Raw genomic sequence first — 23,435 nt, forward strand, 5'->3', positions numbered from 1 at the left:
CCTCGGCTCAGGCCGCTGCCCCGCGCCTGCGCCGCCCCGCCCCTGCCGCACACCGCGGGCTCCGCAGGCGCGGCACCGCCCCGGGCCGCGGGAGCCGCTCCGGTGTGACCGCCCCGGGCCGAGCCTTGGCGTGCCGTGCCCGTGTGACTCCCCGGACGGGGGAAGCTGGACCGGTGTACCCCTGGCGGGGGGAGTGGCTCGCGTCTGGCGGTCACGGTGGAAGGAAACAGGCCCACATCAGTGTAGTTTGTGGAGGAAGCCAAAAGGCGAAACTGCTTTGTGCTGGGAGCAGCTGGCACAATTTATGGAAGGGCTTTTAGGCCTAAAAGAGGAAGTTGGTGATGACGGATTTGGGTTGGTATCCAAACATAGTGCATGCCGAATGGCGAAGGTGAGCGGGTTTGGTGTAGTGTTGCAGATAACGTCGTGAGTGCCTATAGGCCTCTTACTTAATTAGCAGTCCTGTCCGGGGCCTGCGGGATGGCCGGAGAGGAGCTCCTCATTAGGGATTGTAATGACAGGACAAGGAGGAATGGGTACCAATTAAAAGAGGGGAAATTTAGATTAGATATTGGGAAGAAATGCTTTACTGTGAGGGTGGTGAGACAGTGGAACAAGTTGCCGAGAGAAGCTGTGGATGCCTTATCTTTGGCAATGTTTAAAGCCAGACTGGATAAGGCCTTGAGCAACTGATGTAGCGGGAAGGGTCTCTGGATGTGTGTGGGGGGTGGAACTGGATGGTTTCTAAGGTCCCTTCCAACCCTTTAATATTCTATGGTTCTAGATTTCTGATTGAAATAACCACAGCTGCATATTAAAGTCATTTATTTATTTACAGCCTAGAAAATAGGAGTATCCAAGTATCCTGAGGTTGTATTAGGAAGTACCCTGGGGACTTGTGTCTTTGGCAGCTTGAACAGGCCCATACATGAAGTCTTAATAGGACACAATGGACCTGAAGTGCAATTTTTAAATTTATTCATACCCTCTAACTTTAATCACCAAAACCACTCACCTCAAAATTCACAGAATCATTAGGGTAGGAAGGGACCTTTGGAGATGATCCTATCCAACCTCCCTGCTCATCTAGAGCAGGTTATACAGGAAGGTGCCCTGGTGGGTCTTGAATGTCGCCAGAGACACTCCATGACCTCCCTGGGAAACCTGTTAAAATCCCTTTAATGATGGACTGTTGAATAGCATCACATTGAAAAATGTAGTCTTCAGCCAGCTAAAATTTGCTGTTTAGATTACTTTAATTAATGGTTTTAAAAACATGCTGAGCACGAAATTACTTACGTCTATGTGTTGGATTGTAATTTTAATTTCTGAGAAGCAAAGGTCCAATAAAAGTAAAAAAAACCCGGACAAAATTTGTGTAACCATTCCACAAAAGCTTGGAGGAATAATGGAATTAAACTAGTTTGACAAGTTACTGCTATTTAATTTGTTTAATACAAAGATTGGACATCAAACTGTGGCATTTCACTGCTCACCTCTTGCCTAAATGGTAATCTATGCAGTTCATAAAAAAAAGGGCTTGTGTCTTGAGTGTAAATTGATTATCATGCAGTTGTAGACACCAAGCTGCACAGTAAAAAAAAATGCAATTGGTATTAAATCAGTAATGATATTGAATAAGTGGACTTCAGAAATGAAGATGTAAGGGTTGTCATCATTTTGTAACTGGGTTGTTGTGTAGCCTTGCATAAGGTACTTAGTATTCCTGTATCAGTTTTGCTATTGTAAAGTGCCTTGAGAATTCTACATTTAAAGTCAAATCATCGTGTTCTACCCAAAGAAACATTATAATGAATTACAAGTCCTTTATTTTTATCTCGAAGTTATGGATGAATCTCTTTAAGTGCTGTGGTGAAAGTGTTGGCAGTGTGAAATTTCTGTCTGTCATAGCACTGTGGTTGTTGTCTTTTCCTTCACTGTTGAATACTTTTTTCTCATGGAGAAGAGAGTAACCGTCTCATTGCATATAATCTGAAGAGACTTAACAATATTTCTGCAGGTGCCTTTTGTGGACACATCAGATAAGTGATGGGCTGCAGTACAAGCAGTTATTTTTCCCCTGACAGAGAATACATGTGGCTATGAAACCTAATGCTGCACATATGCACAGAAATTAGAGAGTATGCAACACAGAGAAGATGAAAACAAGCTCGGGCACTGAGCTCAAGTGAAAACGCATCACAATTTTATTTGTGTTTTTAGTATGGCAACCTGAATCATCATCATGACTTAATGCTTTAGAACAAGGGAGTACATAAGCAAAAAGGGTAAAAAATAAAATATAGTGGAATTCAGTTGCTCAGCCTGGTGGAGTAAGGTCAAGGAAACATGTGGTATTACCTAGCTGCCCTGCTTCAGTGAAACCGTGCATGCACTCAGACCGTGCAGGCTTGCATCACTTCATAAAACTGATGTTGATGAAATCTGATTTTACTGTAATGAAATTCTTTTTCAGCCAGAGCACACTGGCAAAAAATTAATGTCTAAGGTAAACGAGAGCAAATGGGAACAACTGGCTGAGGCTTCAAGAAACAGGGACACTCAGTGGTAGTACAGGTATCAGTGCTGAGATTACACTTTATGTACATATAAGCAACAAGAAGGCAGATTTTTGAGAAAACAGCTTGCACTCCCTTATCCCCAGCTATTCACTTTTATAAGGGGTGAATGATGGGCTTTTCCTCAGTATTTCTGGTTTATGGTTTAAGGCTGTTTCCCATCCATGTTAAAGCCAGTGAAGTGTGCTTGCGCTCTCGCTGCATGTTCATTGAGTCTCTTGTTGCTAGTTTTAACTTGTTCTTAGAAACACTGGTTTGGTAAGTACTAGGACCCATGCAAATTTGAGCTTGACCTGTGAATATAAATTGATTACATAGAACTTCTGGTATTGATTCTAGCTGCCCCTCACCAGTTGTTTGTATCTGAGTGGTGCTATCCCAGACTGCTGTCATTATTGCTAGTATTGTGTTGATTACAGAATGGGTCAGATTGGAAGGGACCACAGTGGGTCATCTGGTTCAACCTCCCTGCTCAAGTAGGGTCTTCCCAAAGCACATGGCCCAGGACTGTGTCCAGATGGTTCCTGAATATCTCCAGTAAGGGAGAATCCACAACCTCTGGGCACCCTATTCAAGTGCCATCACTAAATGCATAGGCATGACAGTGTAGGGACCCATTAGTTACAGAAAGCAGCTTGAAATTACAGAGCCACTCAGTTAAAGTTAACAATTTTCAAATAGAATTTAAGGATACAGAATTCTGAAGTGGTGAGGTATTTCATTTCAAGAGGACTCCATCTTCCCAGCCCACCCCATTCTTGTTACACATATGCAAAGAGTGATTTGATCCCCTAAAGAAAAGTGTTATATCTTCAAACCTTCATGACTGGTGAAACTGCTGCAAAAGATCTATATAAATGGGTGGTGGGAGGAAGCATGTGTATGACCAAAGAGCTTTTAGCAAATAGATGTGTTGGAATTCAGGAAACAGTGGTCTTCCTCTGAACAGATGTCACTAACTTTTACACTACAGCAGTTCACCTTTGTACAGGCTGGAGCGACAGTCTATGGATTTAGGCAGTAAAGATAGTTAACTCTTTTTTGACACACTATGGATATAGGCAGTAAAGATAGTTAACTCCTTCTTGACTGCTGAACTCACACTGACAGTTCCTCTTCAGTTGCCAGAAATTAAAAACATTGAAAACCAAAATCAGTGTCTTAAAAGATGCTTACCATCAATTAGAAACATGTAAAGAAAATGGTGATGCTGTTTTATTTATGATAGATCAGTGGTCATTTGAGTTCCAAGTGTTTTCTTGATTCTAGAGTTGTTTTTAAATCACGGCTAGACAGGATCTGCTATACAACCACTACAGTAGTTTTGACTTGGCAAAAATAATAGGAATATGGGATCCACGCTATATTTCTGTGTCATCAGTTAGAAATAAATAAATAAATTACAAAACTGAAGAAAAGGAGAATTTACCCCAGGATATAACCAGCTGTGTTGTTTTATACTAACACTACTGATGGAGTGAGCTGTCTCAGTAAGATAATAAATTATGTCAAAGAAAACATACAATTATCCATCAAGAGTTTAGCTGAAAAGTGGATATAGGCATGATATTTTTGATAAATAAGAGATAAGGTCATGTGATATGTATGTCTCTGAGATATATTTACCCAAAGTAAGAAACCCAACTTTCTTCTAGCAGTAAGAGCTTAGCTAAAGGTAGTTTTTATTAATCAAGCTCCTGTGCCGGGTGTATTTTTCAAATAAGGCATTGTTCAGATGCAGTTACACAGCAGACTTCTATAAATTCTAAATTCATAAACCTATTGAAAACTGTTTTTTAAAAAAGCTGGTCTCACCTGATCTGACTTCTTCCCAACTCCAGGTGAGTATTCCCTCTCTCCTTTTTCTTCTGTATTAATAGTTGTGTGACAATAGAACTTAGCTCTATCACAGATCAGCCTTACCTGTCTAAACCTCTACAGAGGTTTAAAGCAGTTTCTGTTTTGTTTGGGTATGTTAGGCAAACCTGACCATGGGAAAAATGTTCAACAGAGGCAAGCTTATATCATTATATACTGTTGATCTAACAATGAAACAAAATTGGTTGTAACCCAAGACCATATTTTAGAATTGGAGATGTGTATTTTGGGAAATTTTCAAGTATGAAAGATACTGGGAAAACAACAGAAAGCTTCTTCAATACATGTTACAAAGGAAGAAGGCCAGAGAAATATATCAGCTCTGCTTATTAGGACTACAACATAAACCACTTCCTCCTCATTTTCACTTCTTCTGTAGAGGTTTACTTCTCTTATTGGGGGAGACTCTGACATGTATTGATGAAAATCTATGGGAGCACACTGATTTTAAATGTGGTAGATAGTCCCTGCAGTTTGCCTTGGTCATGCTGATTGCCAGCAGCAAGGGGTTTTAAGGAGAAAATCTTGTCCTTTTCTCCAAAGCTTATGAAAATGTTCCAGTACTACTCTGTTCGGATAGTCATATTTGGGAGATGTTTTAAAATCTTCTACATGAGTGCATTAGCCTTCCTGTACCACTGAATAGGGGAGTGTAAAGTACTCTCATGGACCTTAGAGCTGCCATAAAAGGCCCTCTTGAATTTTGGGTAGCAAAACAGACCAAGTACTTGCCATCATTTAGCAGATGTGCTAAAAAAATCCATGTCTTTCATAATCAGGTATGGCTGCAGAGGATTCATCAGGAAGCGTGATATTTGATGGACACTTTTCTATTCTACTGTTTATGCATATACTCGTGCTTTTATTTGATGAAGAAAGGAAATCAGGAAAGGCAGAAAATACTTGTTTTTTTGAAACTCAAAGATACTCATACTAAAACTGAAAATAGAGACTTCAGTTCGTTCATGTTTTGAATCAAAAATCACATCTTTTGCAATACCTTGCACAGCTATTTTCATGGATGCATAGTGTTTTCATACTCTCAAACATAAAAACTTTTGAGATGTGACATTTCTGTACTTGAAGGTTTTTTCTGCTTTCAACAGAATATTGAAAAACACTTTTTATAAACACTGATTTTCTACTTCATTATTTCCAATGTCATTTCCACTTGAAAGGAGATCACTGCTTTCAAAGGCATGTCCCTTACTGCTGCCCGAGATGTTATGGTACCATGCTACATGCAAAGAATACCTCTTGTTTCTGGAGGAAGTATGTAATGTGTTACAAAGTTACCATCATATTTTTTCAAAATATCTAAATGTACACTCTTAAATAGCATGGCAAGATCCTGGTTCTGTTTTATCTTTGGAATGGGTCAAGACACTTGCTGGATAGCCAGCAGAAGCTGGTTGGTAGCTAGCTAACAAGCCCAACATAGGTCACAGGTCTTTCAGTGTAGTACCTTTGGTTAGTACTCAGAGGTTTTTCCAGGGAAAATGGTAGGAAGTTTCTGAAGTCAGTATCTGTGCTGAGAGAAAGAAGCAGGGTTCTGATGTCACTGCTATTCTGTTTCAACTTTTCTAGGTCTTCTTGGTGTCACCAAAAGACTGCTGCAAATCTGAAGTTACGTAAGACTTCATGTAAACTAGAGGTCCAGGAAGGACAGACAGGTTTCCTCAGAGGTCACTGAAGATCCGTACCAAACTTGGAAGCAGCCCATAGATTTCTCCTAGTGTAGTCCAGTTTTAGACCCAGTGCTAAAATTTGTTTTGATGTCAGCCAAGGTTGCAGCTGTCACCAAAAGCAGACAATACTGCTGAATTCTCTGTAGTGGCAATTTTTTTCTAGTCAGTCAACTTGATTAAATTGCCAACTGTTACACATCCCCTTTTCAATGTTTTTAAAATAAGAAGCTATTTGGTTTTCAGTTACCTTGGCTACACCTATATATTCTTAGTATCACAACACATCAGAGCTGGCATAACAATCTTTTGATAACATATACGTGTTTCACACAGGATGATCATTCTCAGGAATAATGAACCCCAGGGTGCAGCTTATTTCACTTATGCCTGTTTCATGAAAAAGCAGCACCTCAGACTGCCAAGCCACTGAGGAAGCCCCCTGCAAGGTCCCATAGGCACATGCCTATGGGGGCTCCTTCCCCTCTGTTCTCCACAGAAAGGGGGTGGAAGTGCCCAGCAGTGCTGCTCTGTCTGCCCAGCATCAGCAGCTGCTGTCTCCACTGCTGCAAATGTTTTTGCGGCTTTTGTATTGCTTTTTAGGGGGATTTTTTCCCTGCCAAAGTCTCTGTTAATTGCCTGATTACTGCTTTATCCATCTGATTGTTATCTTAATCTTTAGCATTATCAGTCTTGGAGGAACACCCCCTGAGATAGTTTAGGTTGTCCCATTCACATTCATCAATACACTGATGTCCCAATCTGATCCTTTCTTGTTACCTGTCTGCTGGAACAAGAAGAGGGCCCTCACAAACATCCCAGGACTCATTTTGGAAGATCTAGCTCTTTGATATCTGAGAACAGAATTAACCTTAGAAAGATGGTTTTTGGCTGAAAGGATGAGGATGCGGAAGAGCCAAATTCTGTCCTGTCTGGTTGCATATTTATGACTTGCCATATATTTAAATGTATTTCAATTTATAATGCAGAAGAGTAAAAGAGTAAACTAAGAGTAAAGTACTATCTTATAAGAGTGAAAAACCAGCATGTAACCTTGGAAAGAGGACAGTATTACACTTTGGATAAAGGACACTGTTGCTTTGATTTCCAGATGGAAGACACCTCCACATATACTTGGAGTTCTAGTCCTTCCTCCTTTTCAGAAGTGTGACAGAACATTCTGTATTAAAGTCCCCAAAACTGATTGAAGATGGCCTTATTGCTACCCATGTTGCATGGCTAAGTCAGGTTGTCTCTCTCTATTACTGATTTCAGTGCTCCTACTTCTAGAACGAAACAAACTGTAACCAGGACTTCCTGTTCAGAATGTTCCACAAGCTAGATAATGTCTTTTTGTTGCTCTGATAGTATTTTGAACGTATTATTCTTTGGTTGAAATACTTTAAAAGAGTCTCAGTGATACTAGTGTGTTCCGTGCCTGAAATGGGCAGCAGCTGAAGGATGATCACAAGTTCATGAAGTTGTAAATGTTGAGCTAGTCTATCAAGCTGTTTATTGGGCTTTATTGTCTTACTGCTAGCTCATTTTAATGTCCACAATTCTGTTGTCATTATTGAGACCTTTACAGGTGTCAAAGAATCTGACTTCTAATTCCAACAAAAATATGGTACCCAAAAATGGTGTGTTGTTAGAGCAGCATGTTTATCTCTCTGCTGCTTTTCCATCTGTGTGTCAGAAGACTTTTCAACTGGATTTCATGCAGAGCATTTATTTGGACTCTTAGATATGTAAACTTCTTTGTTCCTTCTCTTGAGCAGAACAAAATTACTACGGCTGTTTTCCTGCAGCTCCAAGGCCAAAGAAGTATATTCCACTACTTAGCCAGCCTCAAATTGTGTATCCAAGTCTTCCTACATCCACAAGACACGAGGACCCTACCCCTTAAGCAGAGGCCTGGCAGTTATTTGTAAGCAGAAAATGGCAGCAGTTCTTCACTGAGGGATAGTTGTATATTCAGCTAGACAGTAAGACAGTGGAGAACGGCCACCTTTGGCATTCCCTTGTGGCTCACTTGCTTGCATACTTGATCATCCAGCAGCCCTGTCCTATCATCCAGCAACCTCGTCCTATCACCTTGTGACCAGCACTGTGTGCAACTCCAACACAAATACTACATTTGAATTTCCCAGACCTGCATGTGACCGAGGAGCCGGTCCTACACACACTTGAACTGAGCAGTGAAGAGGCACAATGGTTGCTTAGGATCATGGTAGTTCCAAGTGACACAGCCTTTCCAGATAGGAAAGTAGTTAAAATCCAAATACAGCTCAGCACTTTATTATAGTCAGCTGGAAGAAGAGTCTCTCTGGATGCTAAGTGCAAGCCACACATCATGAAGTGTCTGCAGGCTGCGTAGATTCTAAGACAATTGAAAGTGACTAAGTTTCTTCAAGCACCCACAGAACTGGCTAGCAATCACATCAAATGCATTTAGCAAGCCCTCTGAGGTACGTGTAAAGACTCCTGAGTAGTGTATGGTGTCAGTTTAGAAATACAAATAGGTTTTCATTATACTTAAATGATTCCAGATACTCATTCATCTTGTACAGTTAAATGAAACTGACACAATATGCAGGCAAACCTTGAGTATCAATGAGGGCTGCAGAAATAATATCAATGTTGGAGATGTTTTTATTTTGCTGTATCTTTTTTCATTCTCTGCATTGGCCTTTACTTCTACTGGGATCAGTGGAAGTTGGTAGGAAAAAAAATTAAAAGCAAAATTTCCTTTAGATTTGCAGGAGAGGACAACCTTGCCTTGAGGCAGTGCAGGATGTTGACTGCAGCTGTCAATGACACCTTTATCTTAGAACAGCAATGTGGGTACAATTCAACACTGCCTCATAATGTATACAATTATTTTCACTGGAGAAAAGATTTGGAATCTTTCTGTTTCTCATTTAATTGATCATGCTCTGAAATGTTGCAAGCAAAGCTTGGTAACAGACATTTCTCTGGGATTCCATCTTGACTTCAATATTTATTTTCTCTGTCCTTTTATTTCAGGCTTGATTATCTTGTTTGGTATGTTCAAATATTAGAGAGTCTTTCTAAGAGATTCTGAAAAAATATGATTCATCAAATATCTGTTTTAATTGTTGGTTGACTGGTTAAACTTTGAGTGGGTAATGGTAGATTTGTGTCTTACAGAAGCTTCTGTCTACATAACCTAGTAAGGCATTTTTATTAGACATTTTATTTCTGCTTTACTTTCATGCAATTTATGTATTTTCATGATAAGCATGATGAAAAAAACAGTGTGTGTTGTGATATTGAGGTTTTAAAAACTGGTGGTAGTGGCACCATTATTATCCTTAATAACTTCACATATACACCGATTCCAAATGTAACATTCACCCAGTCTTAACTCTCTTCTCTTGGGAAGATTGCTGTAGATCCTGGAGAGCTGGGGCAAAAGTGTTGATTTTATGTTATTATGGTGTTTACAGTTACTGATCTTGAGTGTCAATGGCCAAATCCCCAAACACCTCAGTGCTTTTTTGGATGCATTTTCAAGGAATTGCTCCTTTTTCCTATTTTATAAAACTGCTTTTCTTCATCTAAATACATGTAGAAACACATGTGATCTGCCTCTGAGTTGACGGGTTTGCCTTGTGGTATGGCACATGCCTTTGTTTATTGCAGGATTTAGTCACGTCACTTCTGTTGAATCCAGAGTATTTCCATGTTTTACAACAAGCCTATACAGGTTTTAGTTAACAAATAGAAGATCTGTGCTTCAGGTCTCCTGAATTCAGGAGAATTCAGAAGCTCAGTTTTGGACATTCACCCTTTATGTCTATGGTTATCTGCTGCCTGTTGATGTTAACAGTCTAATGTATTGTCCACGACAGCTAAAAATACCAACATTTAAAAGGTGTAAAGAACACAAATTATTCTAAGGTCTACTATCTGTTTTTCTAGTCTTGAACTGAAGAATCTTATACTTGCTTTATTGTGTATTTTTCTGATAGCATGCCAGTAATTTTCTGCTTGGATTATTAAATTCTTATCAGGCATTTTAAAGCTACTCTGCTCTGTACCCTGATGAAAGGGTACTGATGTGGCCTTGTGCCATTGCCTTGTTGAAAAAAGCAATTGTACTTTCAGATGATGCTGAAAACAATCAACAGTTTCAAACTAAGCTCTAATTTTCTTTTAAAGGCTGGTTATAGCAGTGAGGTACCACATCAAGTATAACAAATATTTGTATTTAGGAAATATAAGAACATGTAGTATTGCTTCCTCTTCAAAAACAGAGAAACACACATCAAAACCTCTTATTTTCATTTGGCAGAATTATAAAACTTCCAGAAGGAGTTTTGCCTGAGAGAGTAGCTTGGATTAATAGCTAAAAATAATAATTCACCCAGGGAGGAATAAAATTGGCGGGCAAGAAATATGGCACTAAGAGCGCTTAGTGACATGAATTTTTCATTTCTGCAACACTTAACTTCACAGGAATTTGTCCCATACATGTCTTAAATCTTCAAGCAAAGTGTAAGATCTGTACACCTTCACTGATGAGGTTAATAATTGCTTTCTTTCCAAAATGCAGGACAACGTAGCTGGTCTCCAGGGCAGAAATGCATAAGAGAAATATGAGATATTAGAACTAAAGCTCAGGTGCTGAAGAATAAGCTCTTTCCAGAGGAGTAATGAGGGAAAATGGAGTAATTTTTATTTTCATAACATTAACAGCTGAAAATACCGAAAGAAGCATTGAATTTGATGAAGGAAAAAGGCAACGCATTTTCCCCACTATTGGTTGATTTATTTTTTTTTTTAGGATTTATTAATGGCAGAGGAAACAAACTCAAATATTGGAAGCAAGGATTAAATTTTCCATTTTTTATTCAAAATCGGCATGTTAGATTATAAATATTGCTTAAAAATAATTGAGAAATCTTGAAAGTTGTTTCCTTGTTTGCAGACAGATATAAGGAATCTATCATGGCTGCTGTAGCAGGACAGAAGAATTGCTCTGTATTTGTTGTCCTGTTATAATGCACTTTAAAAGAAACGCACTGCAGTGCTGAATCTTCAATCCTCATGCTATTCTAATACTTATGAAAGACACCTTTTCATATGTTTTACTGTGTTCTATCAAGAAACATACCAAAAGTGGCAAGGGATGAGCTCATCTCTTACTGAAATAAATACTTGAGATCAAAACCTGTAGCAGGAGTTGACATATAACATGCCTGTCACTAATGAGTTTGAAGCAGCAGTGCTGCTAAGATCATGTATGGGAGGTAGGTGAACGACAGCTCTTTGGGGCACTTTGTATTGGGTTTGCACAGCAAGGGTTTGGTGCCACAGGGACTACAGGGGTGGTAGTCTTCTGTGAGAAGATTCCTCTGTAGCCCATCATGAAGACCATGGTTAGACAACTGCCTGCAGCCTGTGGAAGTCCATAGTGGAGCAGATATCCACCTGCAGCCCATGGAGACCTCCAGGCCTGGAGCAGGTGGATGTCCAAAGAAGACTGCAACCTGGAGGAGGCCCCATGCTGGAGCAGGCTCCCGGCAGGACCTGTGGCCCCATGGACAGAGGACCCCACACTGGAGCTGGCAGGTTTGTGACACAGGTTTGCTGGCAGGACTTGTGACTCCATGGGGAATCCAGGCTGGAGCAATCTTCCTGAGGGACTGCACCCTATAGAAGGCATCCATGATAAAGCAGTTCATTAAGAGCTGCAGCCTGTAGGAGGGTCTCACACTGGGGAAGTTCATGCAGTTTTCACTTCCATAGGAGGGACCTATGCTGTAGCAGGGGAACAGTGTGAGAAGACCTCTTTCTGAGGAAGAAGTAGTGGCAGAGACAACATGTGATAAACTGACTGCAGCCTCCATTCCCCGTCTCCCTGTGCTGCTGGTGAGCAGGAAGTAGGTAAAAAGGGGAGTGAAGTGAAGAAGGGAGCTCTGGGGTAAATGGTTTTAGGATTTACTTTTGCGTCCTATTCCCCTACTCTGATCTGATTAGTAACGAGTTCAATTAGTTGCCCCAAGTTGAGTCTGTTTTTCCTGTAACACTAACTGAGTAATCTCTCCCTGTCAGCTTCACCAACAAGCCTTTTGTTTATTTTCTATCCTCAGTCCAGCTGAGGGGGGTAGTGATAGAGTAGCTTTGATGGTACTTGGTGTCCAGACAGGGTCAGCCCATCATGCAGGTGCTAGCTGACATTCAAGATTTTGTTTCAAATTCTTTTTTTAAAGATTTTCAATTTAAATGCATTCTCTTTTGTGCCACAGCGCAGCTAAAGAAACGAGGGACAGTATGTTTTGACCTGTTGGTTGCAGTGTGCTTTTCACCTAGCGATGGAAAAAACACCTTCTGGATTCTTTTTTTTTTTTTTTTGTAGCAAGCCCTAGAGCACTTCCATCTTTCCTTGCTGCTCGAAGTCCCTTACAATTTCCCTTACTTTTTTAGTGCCTTTTTAGAATTCATGGAAGTGAAGATACTCATTGGTCAAATATATATTCAATACTATTGCCACTGTCAGTTGTTTAAATCTGTCCATGTAATTACTGTTCAGATGCCATGGGAGCTTACATAGAACAGAAGAAACTATTTCAGAGAGCTAGGCCCTCTGCCATGGAAGTTCATATTGTGAGCCAAAGAACACACTCGGAACACATTGGTGTCATTATATTAGGTGAACTTGCATTTTAGCAGCTCCCTTTCTGTCTATGACAGAAAGGTCAATTAGAAGAAACAGTGGTTTCATTTGATATCCCCTTTATGTAATTTGATGACCAGAAATTTCCAGTCTCTGGTGGAGTAGGTGGATATTGCTGACCTTCAGGGCTATCAGCAAAAGGGCCATGATATCTATTTACTTTCATCTACTCCTTTGGTCCTATCTGGGGACAGGTTTTCATGGCCTAGCATGTGACAAAGCATGATTTTTCAATATCTAGATGTTAAATACCCATTGCCACTAGAGGAACCCTGCTGAGAACCTCAAAATGTGACTGAGTTGCATGCTTTCACTCTGAGATGATATTTCAAATGATGTTTAGATATACTTATTTCTAAACCTCTTCTGAAGAAAAAAGTTCAGTTTCCAGAGCATCTTTCAGAATCTGCATCCAAAATAAAAACCAAGAAACCCCCACTATATTACCTAGCTTCCCCTTTCTGAGAGGGAATAAAAACCTCAGTTATTTTAGTGTGTTCAAAAGATCCAAGAGTTTCTGCAACACAATACCATTTAGAATATTGTTAAATAAAGTGAGGTAGGTTCTTCTTGGCCTGTTTTCCAGTGCGTTGCAGCTTAAGTCTCTCAAAATGACTTTGGGTATGATATGAACACACAAGTTCATTGATTGCTGCTTGCAACTTCAAATGTAAGTTGTTGTCCTGAATGTGGGTTCATTACTCAATGCCAATTCTCACACTGAGTTGAGGTATTTCTATTTTTTTATCCTAGAGTCCGCAAAGGAGGGAGCTGGGTGGTAGCACATAAATACCTGACTCCCTGCTCATCTAAACTTTACACTGTTTTTGTATTTTAACAAACAAAGGCATCAGCATTCATTGGTCACAGTTTTCACAGCTTTTTCATCAGTTAGTACTCAACCCCCTATTTGCCCATTAAACCTCTCACTTCTAGTGCTAATTAGTCCTCAATTGTAGTTCTTTCCTCCATTTGAGTTTGTGGTCAGTGAGTTGGCGGTCAGGATCTTCCACTGCTGGAGTTACCTTTCTCCCAGTTACTGCTTGTCGGAACTCAGAATGTCCCACAGACATTCTCGGGCGTTCCAGACCCAGGTCAAAAGCATCTGAGACCCTGACATGCAGCCAGAAACCCCTGTGGCTTTGAATCTGACCCATGGAACAGTTTACGAACTTTGCAGGAAGAAAAAGAAGTCACAAAAGTTTAGATATTGTAGTAGAAATAGTCACGAAGTAAAGGGTAGGATTTCTGAGTGCTGTACAGGGGGTTTTAAGCCTTGTACGCAGGGGTCCAGGTTTTGTACATGGGGGTCAGGAGTTCTAAGATGGAGGGACTTGGGTGTGCCCTGTCCTCTTTCTTTCTCCTTCCTAACCTCCATGTCTTTGGTGATGTTGGCACTTACAGATTGGTTTAGAGTAGAAAGTCACTATTCAATATAGATAGTAGGCATTGGGGAAAAAGCATAAACATGTAGTACGTAATATATGATATAAAAGATGGCACCAGCCCCCTGAGAGGGCAGAGTGCCTTTGTCTGAGCTGCTGAACGGGCCACAGCAGTTCAGGGAGAAGAATCTTGTAGATAACCAACAATAAACAACCTTGAGAACAGACAACAGAAGACTACTGAGTCTTTCTTCGAAGGCACGGGTTGGAGGAGGGACTTTTCCATCTTTCGGGGTCATCCCAATCCGGGGGTGAAACCCCACAACTGCTCAGTCCTGGTTTCACTCCTGGTGACTCTCATTCATCTTGGATTTGTTTTCCCTTTTTTTGGAACAAAATGTTAGCCAAAAAAACAAATTCACAGTGCAATTGCTTGATCGTAACTGTCATCTGTGCTACTCATTAATAACTAAAAAAAAAAAAAATTAAATTGCAAAATTTGGTTCAAATCTTGAGGGTCTCAAATCTTGAAGGGCTTGATATTGAATGAGTTTTGTGTGCTGTAGTTCAGAAGATTGTTCTGACAACCCTTCCTCCATAAGTTTAAACTAATGAGCAGTTTTCCAGGTATTTTCATGTAAAGCATGAATCCAATCTTGATAAGAATATCTGAGAAAACTAACTTGTACAAAGAGGACACATGCAAAAGCCAGTTAAGCTTTTCTGCTGATAAAATAAATGGTATAAAATTGTAAACAGTGCTAAAAGTGAAGAGCACGAATGAGGAAGCTACACCATGCTGTTATCTACGTTTGGTAGTTGTTAAGCTTTCTCAAACACTGTGGTAGGGATCAGCCACATGAAACATAATATCACCTGCAGTGATTTAATTATGGTCATGTCTGATTTCAGTCAAGAGCTGGTAATGAGCCATTTTAATTTTCCCATTCAAATATTTCTGTGGAGCATTTTGTCAGTGTACAAAATATTTTAAATATTTTGCTTAACATGTGAAGACCCTTCACTCTGCAAAAGCATCACCCTTAGTCACCCAGGTGGTAGGAAGTTTTGTGTGACAAAAGCTGCATAGGCAGATTGAGTGAAGGTCTTGTGGTCCAATCACAGAACATTTCCATGCCCAAAGAAACTAACAAACTGCTTATGAGCAGAAAGCTCTCTCATCAGGAGATTGTCTATAATGCCTGCAGCCTGAAACATAAGGCTGATTATGATGCAAGTGTGTTCAATATTCACTCTTAACAACCTCCTACCCCCACTCCACTTGCAAACTTTATTAAGAACATTTGGAATGATTCTATTAGAAGTTATGATGTTTGCCTTTCACTGAATGCTTGTTTGAAGGGTGTTTTTAAATGAGCTACATACAAAGATAAGTATTTCTTACATGGGGCAGTGGTATGGTAAATCTGTAAACTGAAAAAATGAGCTATCTTAGTAATGGGTATAAGCCCCAGAAAATGTAGTAGGTAACAGGGCAGGCATGGTATCTGAGACCTGGTATCCCTGGAATCAGAAAAAGAAGTAGCTATCAAGGTCTCAGTTGCCTACCCTGGCGTGCAATGAGATAAAAAGAACGTATGTGAATCCTCAGGGATTTAAATGATGTAGTGGTATTGCCTAGGATTTCTCTCTCATGTCCAAAAATCACAGGAGGCGTTAGCAAGATAGTAGTCAGGAATCCTAGTCAGTTCCTAACTCCCACTGGGACCAAGGACCAGACAAAATGTCAGGTGTCTCTCAAAGTCATAAGTTCTAGATCCACAAACACCTATCAAGTCTCACAGAAATTATGATCAGTTCATGATCAGAGATGCTAATGATATTCCTAACTGAACATACACTAATATGCTATTTTAGGAGTTGAAAATTTACTGCATTATAGTAGAGTTTGAAATGGGACAACCACAGCACTTTAGTCAAAGTAAGGAAGCAGCGTAATCAGCTTATAGATTCAACTAATCTCTCTTTCCCCCACTATTGTGTAACTGGTTCTTATCTCTACTTCAAGATACTTTATTTTGGGATCTCCTATAACAACATTCTGTTTCTGCCTACCAAAACACAGGTTTACTTTTGATTGAATCTTGAGTGCATTATTAAATATTGTAAGATATTGTCAAATTCCTAATACCTAGTGAAGTATAATTTTAATTTTTAGATTTTTAAAAAGGAAAATTACAAAAGCCATTAATTGTATGCAGTGTTAGAGGCATGCTTGAGCAATTTTTCAGGTAAGCACACAAAAATGGTAAGCCCAACATTCAGGCAGAGAAGGTTTTCAGTTACAGCATCAGCCCACAAATGTAATAACAATGGCATCTGATGCAGACTAGCAGGATTATATCCTTCTGGTGTCATACTGAGGAAGATGTGGCATCTAAAGAATATGCAAGTCAAATGCTTAGGGCTAGTGGACAGCCCTGCTGATTAAACACAAGGCTCCTGTAATCAGTCACTACTATTTCTGTATGAAGTTTATGAACAGAAGTTAAAAGAAAAATGTCTTCAGACAAATTACACTGGAAGGGGAAGAGGAGGTGAAATTCTAGTTATTGAAAGACAGTGAGATGTGCACATTTTCTAATATGCCAAAGATTGCTTTTGCAAAATGAGAACTGATTAAAAATAGAGGGTATGTTGACAGCAGCAAAAGATTCCATACTGGATCTGTAAGGAGCAACACCTTAGAAATGGCAGACAGAAGATTAGTTGCTAGGGTTTCAGGCAGTACATTTTGCTAGCCAGTATTTGAGAGGTGACCAAATGGCAAAACAGTAACTTTCGTGCATGGGATTGGTACCTCTGCTGGATCCAATGGACTGTCATGGAGCTTGGCCACTTACACCAGAGAAGGACATGTCCTGCAAGCAACATGTCAGCAGTCAGATTACACTGAAAATTTAAATGTTTGGTTACTGCAGTGGTACTATCTTAAGCCTTGGCCAGCTTTCCACTTTCTGGTCACTAAAATGCTTGTGCTGCTATATGGAATTTTCATTGAGTAAGAGGCACGTATCCTGGTAGGATTCAGGCACACTACCCTCACAGCAACGAGTTAAATTTAATTGAAGTAGCCTAGCAGGCAGAAAAAAAGAATTGTTCATATTCTTACTTTGCGTTCACTAAAGCTAAAAATAGGGTAATCTTGCAACTAAATATCTGTTTACATGTAGGGAATTAGAGATCATTATGATTGGATTTTTATTGGACTGATAAAGCAGACCAATTTTAAACTCAAAAGCCTTTATTAAATGCATTCATTAACAACTCATTTTGTGCTAATGGTTAATGCTTAAACAATATTCGTCATCTTCACTACATATGCAAAATTATTTGTCCTTAGCATAGAGATCTGAAATCACTGCTGTAAATGTGGGGCCATGACACTGATGCCATGAAGTCTGATGGCTATGTCCTTGGAAGTCTTGATTATGGAGGTGGAGGCATCTAGATAGCTCTTCCATAGGGGAGGTCTGGTCATATGTGGGCCTGTCCTCTTCCTTCACTGTCCTTCCTCTTGCTGCCTGATGTTAATATGCTCTTTGCCTGCCTTCTGAAAGAGGGGTATAATCTACTTCTCTTACTGCTTACCTTGGTTCTGGTCAGTCATTCTTCATTTGTATGCATCAAGATGCCCTGCCCCCTGCAACCTTTTCTATCTATCTCTTTTGCATCTATCTTTGTATTTATCAGTTTTTTTCTTGAATTGATGCTTCCCATGTGTTGCTGTATGCATACGTTTTTCCCCTGCTGGTGGTCACATTACTCAGATACATGCATAAAATGTATATAAGAAGCTTATAAACTTCTATTGGTTACAATTTCAATTATATTTATATTGGGTTCAAGGCAATTTGATATTAGTTATACCCTAAATAGTGCATGGTCAATTTCTAGATTTCACAAAGCTCTGCTTTAGCTACAACGAGCTTAATCTTTCTCTGCAACAGAAGCAGTAAAACATGCCTGTCTATTTTGGCATAAGAAAATTTGCTTTGACTTCATGCTTGTCAGTCCCTACAGGAGAAAAGAGGCTTTAAAAGCAATGCTCTTGAAAAGGTACTCTGAAATTCAGGGGAGGTTCTTGCCTGCCTTGAGGCTAGATCCTGGTTTTGTTTGTACTGAGATTTGTTGAAGCAAAGTGGGCAGCTAAAAATATGACATAGTTCTCATATGTTCAACGTGGGTGTGCCTGAAATATCTAAGGAAGACAGACATCTAAAAGAGGATGCAAAAGTTACATGCACATGCAAATCAGGGCCAGGTATGTCTCATCCAAGATCAGCTCAATAATTTTCCCAAACAGTTAAGAGAATGAAAAGACAAAAATACCCCAAATTGTGGATGAAATTTTGTATTTTTCAAAAGGTATTACATTTAATGCAATTCAGTCATCCTTAGATATTCTTTTGGAACACTCTTTTGTGTGGACAAAATGCTATCTGAGGTCACACTGTCATTTTCTAGTTGCATCAGTTGTGTGCCTAATTCAGGCAAAAACTGGATGCATGGCTTATTTACTTCTATATATTTATACCAAAGGCATGTCGCTGAATACCAGTGCTATTCAGTACCTTTTCTCTGCTGCACTCTCTTTTTAATACAGGCCCCTATATTGCTAGAAAATGCACATCCTTTCCCTTCAGAAAGCTCTGAAGGAGAACTCGGCATTTTTACATCTGGAAACTTCCAGTCATGGAGACTGTGATTCACAATTCATATGATTTGCAATGACTTAGGTTTTAATTTTAGCTAGTTCTAAAGAATTAACATTACTCTTATGAAGCCAGTTGAAAAAACTTTAAGTGGTAAAACCTCCTATCTAATTGGGCATAAACGCTCTCAATGAGCAACATGTGAAACTAAAGATCACCTTAAGTGAAATAAATAACTTTAATCTTCTTCTATAATATAATAAAGGAAAAACATGGATTCTTTCCAGAGTGATGTGACTGAAGGCAGTAGCACGGTATGGTGCAGAGAAATAATCAGTTTCTCAGGATGGCAGTAAAAAAAGAAATATTTTGTTTTCTCAAAGACTAAACAAAGGTCTTCTTAATAGACCTGACTAGAGGTATAGAAAAAATACAGAAGCTGCTAATGTTATCCATCTCACAGGTGTTGTAAGAGAAGGTTATGAGTGTTATATGTATTCTGTGGAAACTCCCTAGAGAAAACAAAAATGAGGGAAAACAAAATCCTCTCTGCTATGTCAGCAAAACTGAAATTAAAACAGATGCCAAAGCATGTCATTAAGGGAGACATTTTCCAAGACAGAAGTAGTTCAGTGCCCAAATTACATCAAAAGTCATCCTTTTAGAAGCTTTTGCAGCTGTTGCAGTAACTCGTCCCCTCACTCAAAGGGGAAAAAAGATCTTCAGGAAAAGTACCCTAATAGCTGCAGAGAAAAATAGGTGGAAATAAAACAGTGATTCTGGGCCATAACTTTTAAAAAGTGGCGGTTTTGTTTCACAAACGAATACCTAATTTACTCAGGGAAAAAAAAAATCACCCCTTTGAGAAAAGGCTGCAGAGACACTACTATCAAAAAGTCACAGCATTGTCTGATCTATGAAATATGCTCCGTCAGTAGTGAAATGTGACAATACTGTCAGCTGAAGGTTTCAGGATGATGGATATGGTGCAGTAATAATATCCTGTGTGGAAAGCAAGGATTTTGAGGAGTGAGGGTGCTGTCTGGAGTGTTGCATGTTACTGCCCAGGAGATAACTTCACTATATCTATAGACACCCAAGTCAGCCAGTATGTCTGTCTGGAGTGCTTTCTTTATCCCAACTGAGCAGCAGCTCTAGTGGAATCACAGCTTCCTTATTTACAATCCTTACTACTTAACTGCTTGCACATACAGGCTATGAGTTAGTAGTTCCCTCAGTTATTTGCTTGCTGACCCAACTGACCTTTTTCTTGGGCTTGGTGAGTATGTGCCCAGGCATAAATGACAGCAACCATTTAAGAATGAAGCTGGTGTCCTTTCTTTTGAAATCAAAGAGATCGGACAACTGAGAAAAAATTGCTTCAGCAAGAAATGGTTATTTCTACAGTGAAGGTTTCCCTTACTGCTCTCACAATGGATCTATGGTGAATGGTGTTAAAAATTATAACATGTATGTGTGTGAAATTGAACAGAATAAAGAAAGAATAGCAGTGAAGGGGTTATATCTATTTTTAAAAGATATTTGGTGGAAAGATTTAAATGAAACCAGTAATTTTTTAATGAAACTAGTAATGATACATCTTTTTGACATAACTTGAGGATTCAATACTGTGCTGAAGAGGCAAGGTACAATTTTTTATTGTACCTTTCATTTTACAGTGAAGAAAGAAAAATGTGGTATAGCCAACTGTGCTCTTTTGTGCACCCTGTTTCCTGCATTAGAGATTTGCCTGTTTTCCAGCAATGTTTGTGGATCTTAACAACAAACAAGAGCATTATTTTTTAAATAAAAGCTGTTTAATATCCTTCCTGTGTAATCTGTTGTGATGCCTCTTGTTTTGTGGCAGCAAGCACAGAAGCATCTTTCAGAGTCTTAGGTAGGCAGAAATGGGGCACAAAACAAGCCAGGAAAGGAAGTTATTGCTGATTGAGATGTGAGGGAGTGAATATCAGTGAGAGCTGCTTCCTTTACTTATGTCTTCAGATCTGGGGAGGGATGTGGCTACATTCCTTACTCCTGTTTCCCAGAAAAGTGATCCTCCTTCAGTCATTCTATTAGTACTAAGTGAGCTCTGAGTGCTGCCGTTCTGGGAGTGTAGAGAACTCTCTACAGAGTCACTTTATGATACTGATGTGCCTTTTTATGTCTTCTTTCTCCTTGTTTGATTTATCCCAATGGTTTTAAATGATGCTCTTGGAGGTGAACTACTCCAAATTAGTAGTTCAAGCTTAGAGTCAAAGCCTTGAGGTTTAAGGATGCTCTAAACCTGTGATTTTGCATTTGTTGACGGACTGATTACAACACCCTCTTTAAAGGCATGCCTGCTAAGGAACATGTACAAATCATTAGAACTGTTTTTCCATTAAGTTTTAGGTTATAGCTCCTCTTTAATAAGAGGAGATACAGTGACACAATAAAAAAAATAGCACTTCAGTTGACAAAATGTATTTTCTCATCAACTTTTTTTTTTTTTTAGCACAATGTTCTATACCTGATCTATCTGTGAAGGAAGTATCCCTTACTTTAAAAAATGAATATTGGATTGTTGAACCGTGGAGGCTCAGCTATGGCTATAGTTCTGTGCAATCAGACATGCAGCTGTCTTCAGCCTGAGTTCTTGTTCTTTGTGAAGCTTGCGAGTACTCTCCTTTCACTATCTATTGCAGTCTAGACCAAAACTTACAGAGCAATGATAATGGCTAGCTAGAGGTCCACCAGCATGCACTTCACCTGTGTACTATAACTGAGCACAATCTCTTAATGTCACTAATGTCAGCCGGCAAGTGATGAGGGTGTGGGTGCCTGGGGATGGCAGGGCTGGCCCTTGTCAGTAGTAGAGGTTGCTGCCACATGCTCCAGTGAGAGCCTCAAGCTCACTTCTCCATCAGAGCCATGTATGACAGCACACTGACAACCCGAAATGCATTTACAAAGACAGTTCATGCTCTGCTTGCAACATTCCTCAGAAAGAGAAAGTATGCATCATCCTCTTCTAAGAAAAGACAGAACAAAAACATCAGTGAAGACATATTTCAGCTTATTACAAAGTTCCAATAATGTGTGGAGTGTTATGGATGAAATTGCCAATTTAATTTTATCAATAATTTGCCAGAGCCAAATTATGATATAAAAACAAAGTACAAAATTTATTTCGCGCAAATTGACAAAATTTCGGTAAGCCACGGATCGGACAGAGTCTAGCCCGGGAATAGATCCTGGGTGTCACGCTAAGCAACCCCAAGCACTGGCAGCTTCAGAGTACAGCGAGCACACTGAGTTTCCTCCACGCAGGTCTTTTATCCTATTTTTCTTGCTGCGGGCTAGGAAGTCCATTGTCCTTTTCATAACCAAACAAGTTTCAAAGGTTTCTCCGGTCCAGTAGAATGGTATCTGATGGAAGGCGGTCCTGTCCTCGATGTCTTCGGGAATAATTCATCGGCTTCTGGTCTTGTGCTAGACAGGACTAATCTTAACAATACACAGTCACATCCCGAGAGAGATATCCTTGTTATCACTCTGAATTCCGATACTCAGCTCTTATTGGAAATCTCTTTTACAAACCCAGAGGTTTCCCAGAACTGTTTTAAAATTTTAAACAGAGTGTTCTCCCCCCTCCAGTCGGGAGTATCCAGGTGTGCTGCTGATGGCATAATTCCCCGTGTGGTTGCAATCTTGAAATCAAGGGTCCCTGTTGGGTTTCACATGTAAATGGAGTCTATTGGTATGGTATGTGTTGGTATTTTACTGCAGACTGACTTTTCTTGGGATTTTCTCTGAGAACATGTCCAGACGTAACTCTTCTTGTATCCCCTTTTACTTTAATATCTATCTACTTTATTATTTTATATTATTCTAAATCTATTCCTCCATTCTAATAAATATGAATTTTGACATCTATTCATAACATGGAGCAAAAGAAAATTAGTAGTCTTAGGAACACTATATCCCTCTCTCATTCTCAGCAATTGTTCCCTTTATTATTCTTGTTAAGCTGAAAACAGAGTTGATAAAAGATAGGTAATTTTCTGTTAGAATTAAGTGTAATGTATTGCAGAATATCTGATGATGTCTGTAAATCAATACTGAAAATTTTAATAATTTCCTTTGGAAACTAATGGAAAAGGGAATTTAAAATATGTAATGTTGAAAGGCATAGCTGAGAGAGAAGGAGGGTGAGCTGTTTCATGGTGTCAGATCTGAAAGCACATTGTATATCTGAGATTGGGAGAGGAAGAGGAAAGTTTCATAATACATGCTGAAGCTAATGAGGCATTAATTAGGAACAAACTGAGTTATTTTTGTTAACCACAGCAAGGCTTGTAGTTTTTAAACTCTAAAGTACTAACAATTGTTGGCTGGTATCTGGAATAGTACTTTGTACTGAACAGATATGAAAACATCTCTTTTCCAAAATCCAGTTTGTGATACTGACCAAGCAAAACTGACCCCCTAAACAGTTGTAATGGAACCTGTACGTCCATATGGTTCTCCTGCTTTTCCTCATAAAG

At 39.5% G+C, this 23,435-nt stretch overlaps 1 protein-coding gene across 1 annotated transcript in view; it reads right to left on the reverse strand.

Annotated features, from left to right (window-relative positions):
• The window catches only part of C9orf72 (C9orf72-SMCR8 complex subunit), a 28,755-nt gene extending 14,748 nt beyond the window's left edge, over nucleotides 1–14,007 (reverse strand). The window contains exon 1 of the mRNA XM_038124457.1: nucleotides 2–14,007. The gene's annotated coding sequence lies outside the window, so the exon portion shown is untranslated. The remainder of the gene's footprint in view (nucleotide 1) is intronic.
• Nucleotides 14,008–23,435: the final 9,428 nt, after the last annotated feature.

Source organism: Motacilla alba, chromosome Z (genome assembly GCF_015832195.1).
Source record: "Motacilla alba alba isolate MOTALB_02 chromosome Z, Motacilla_alba_V1.0_pri, whole genome shotgun sequence".
NCBI lineage: Eukaryota > Metazoa > Chordata > Aves > Passeriformes > Motacillidae > Motacilla > Motacilla alba.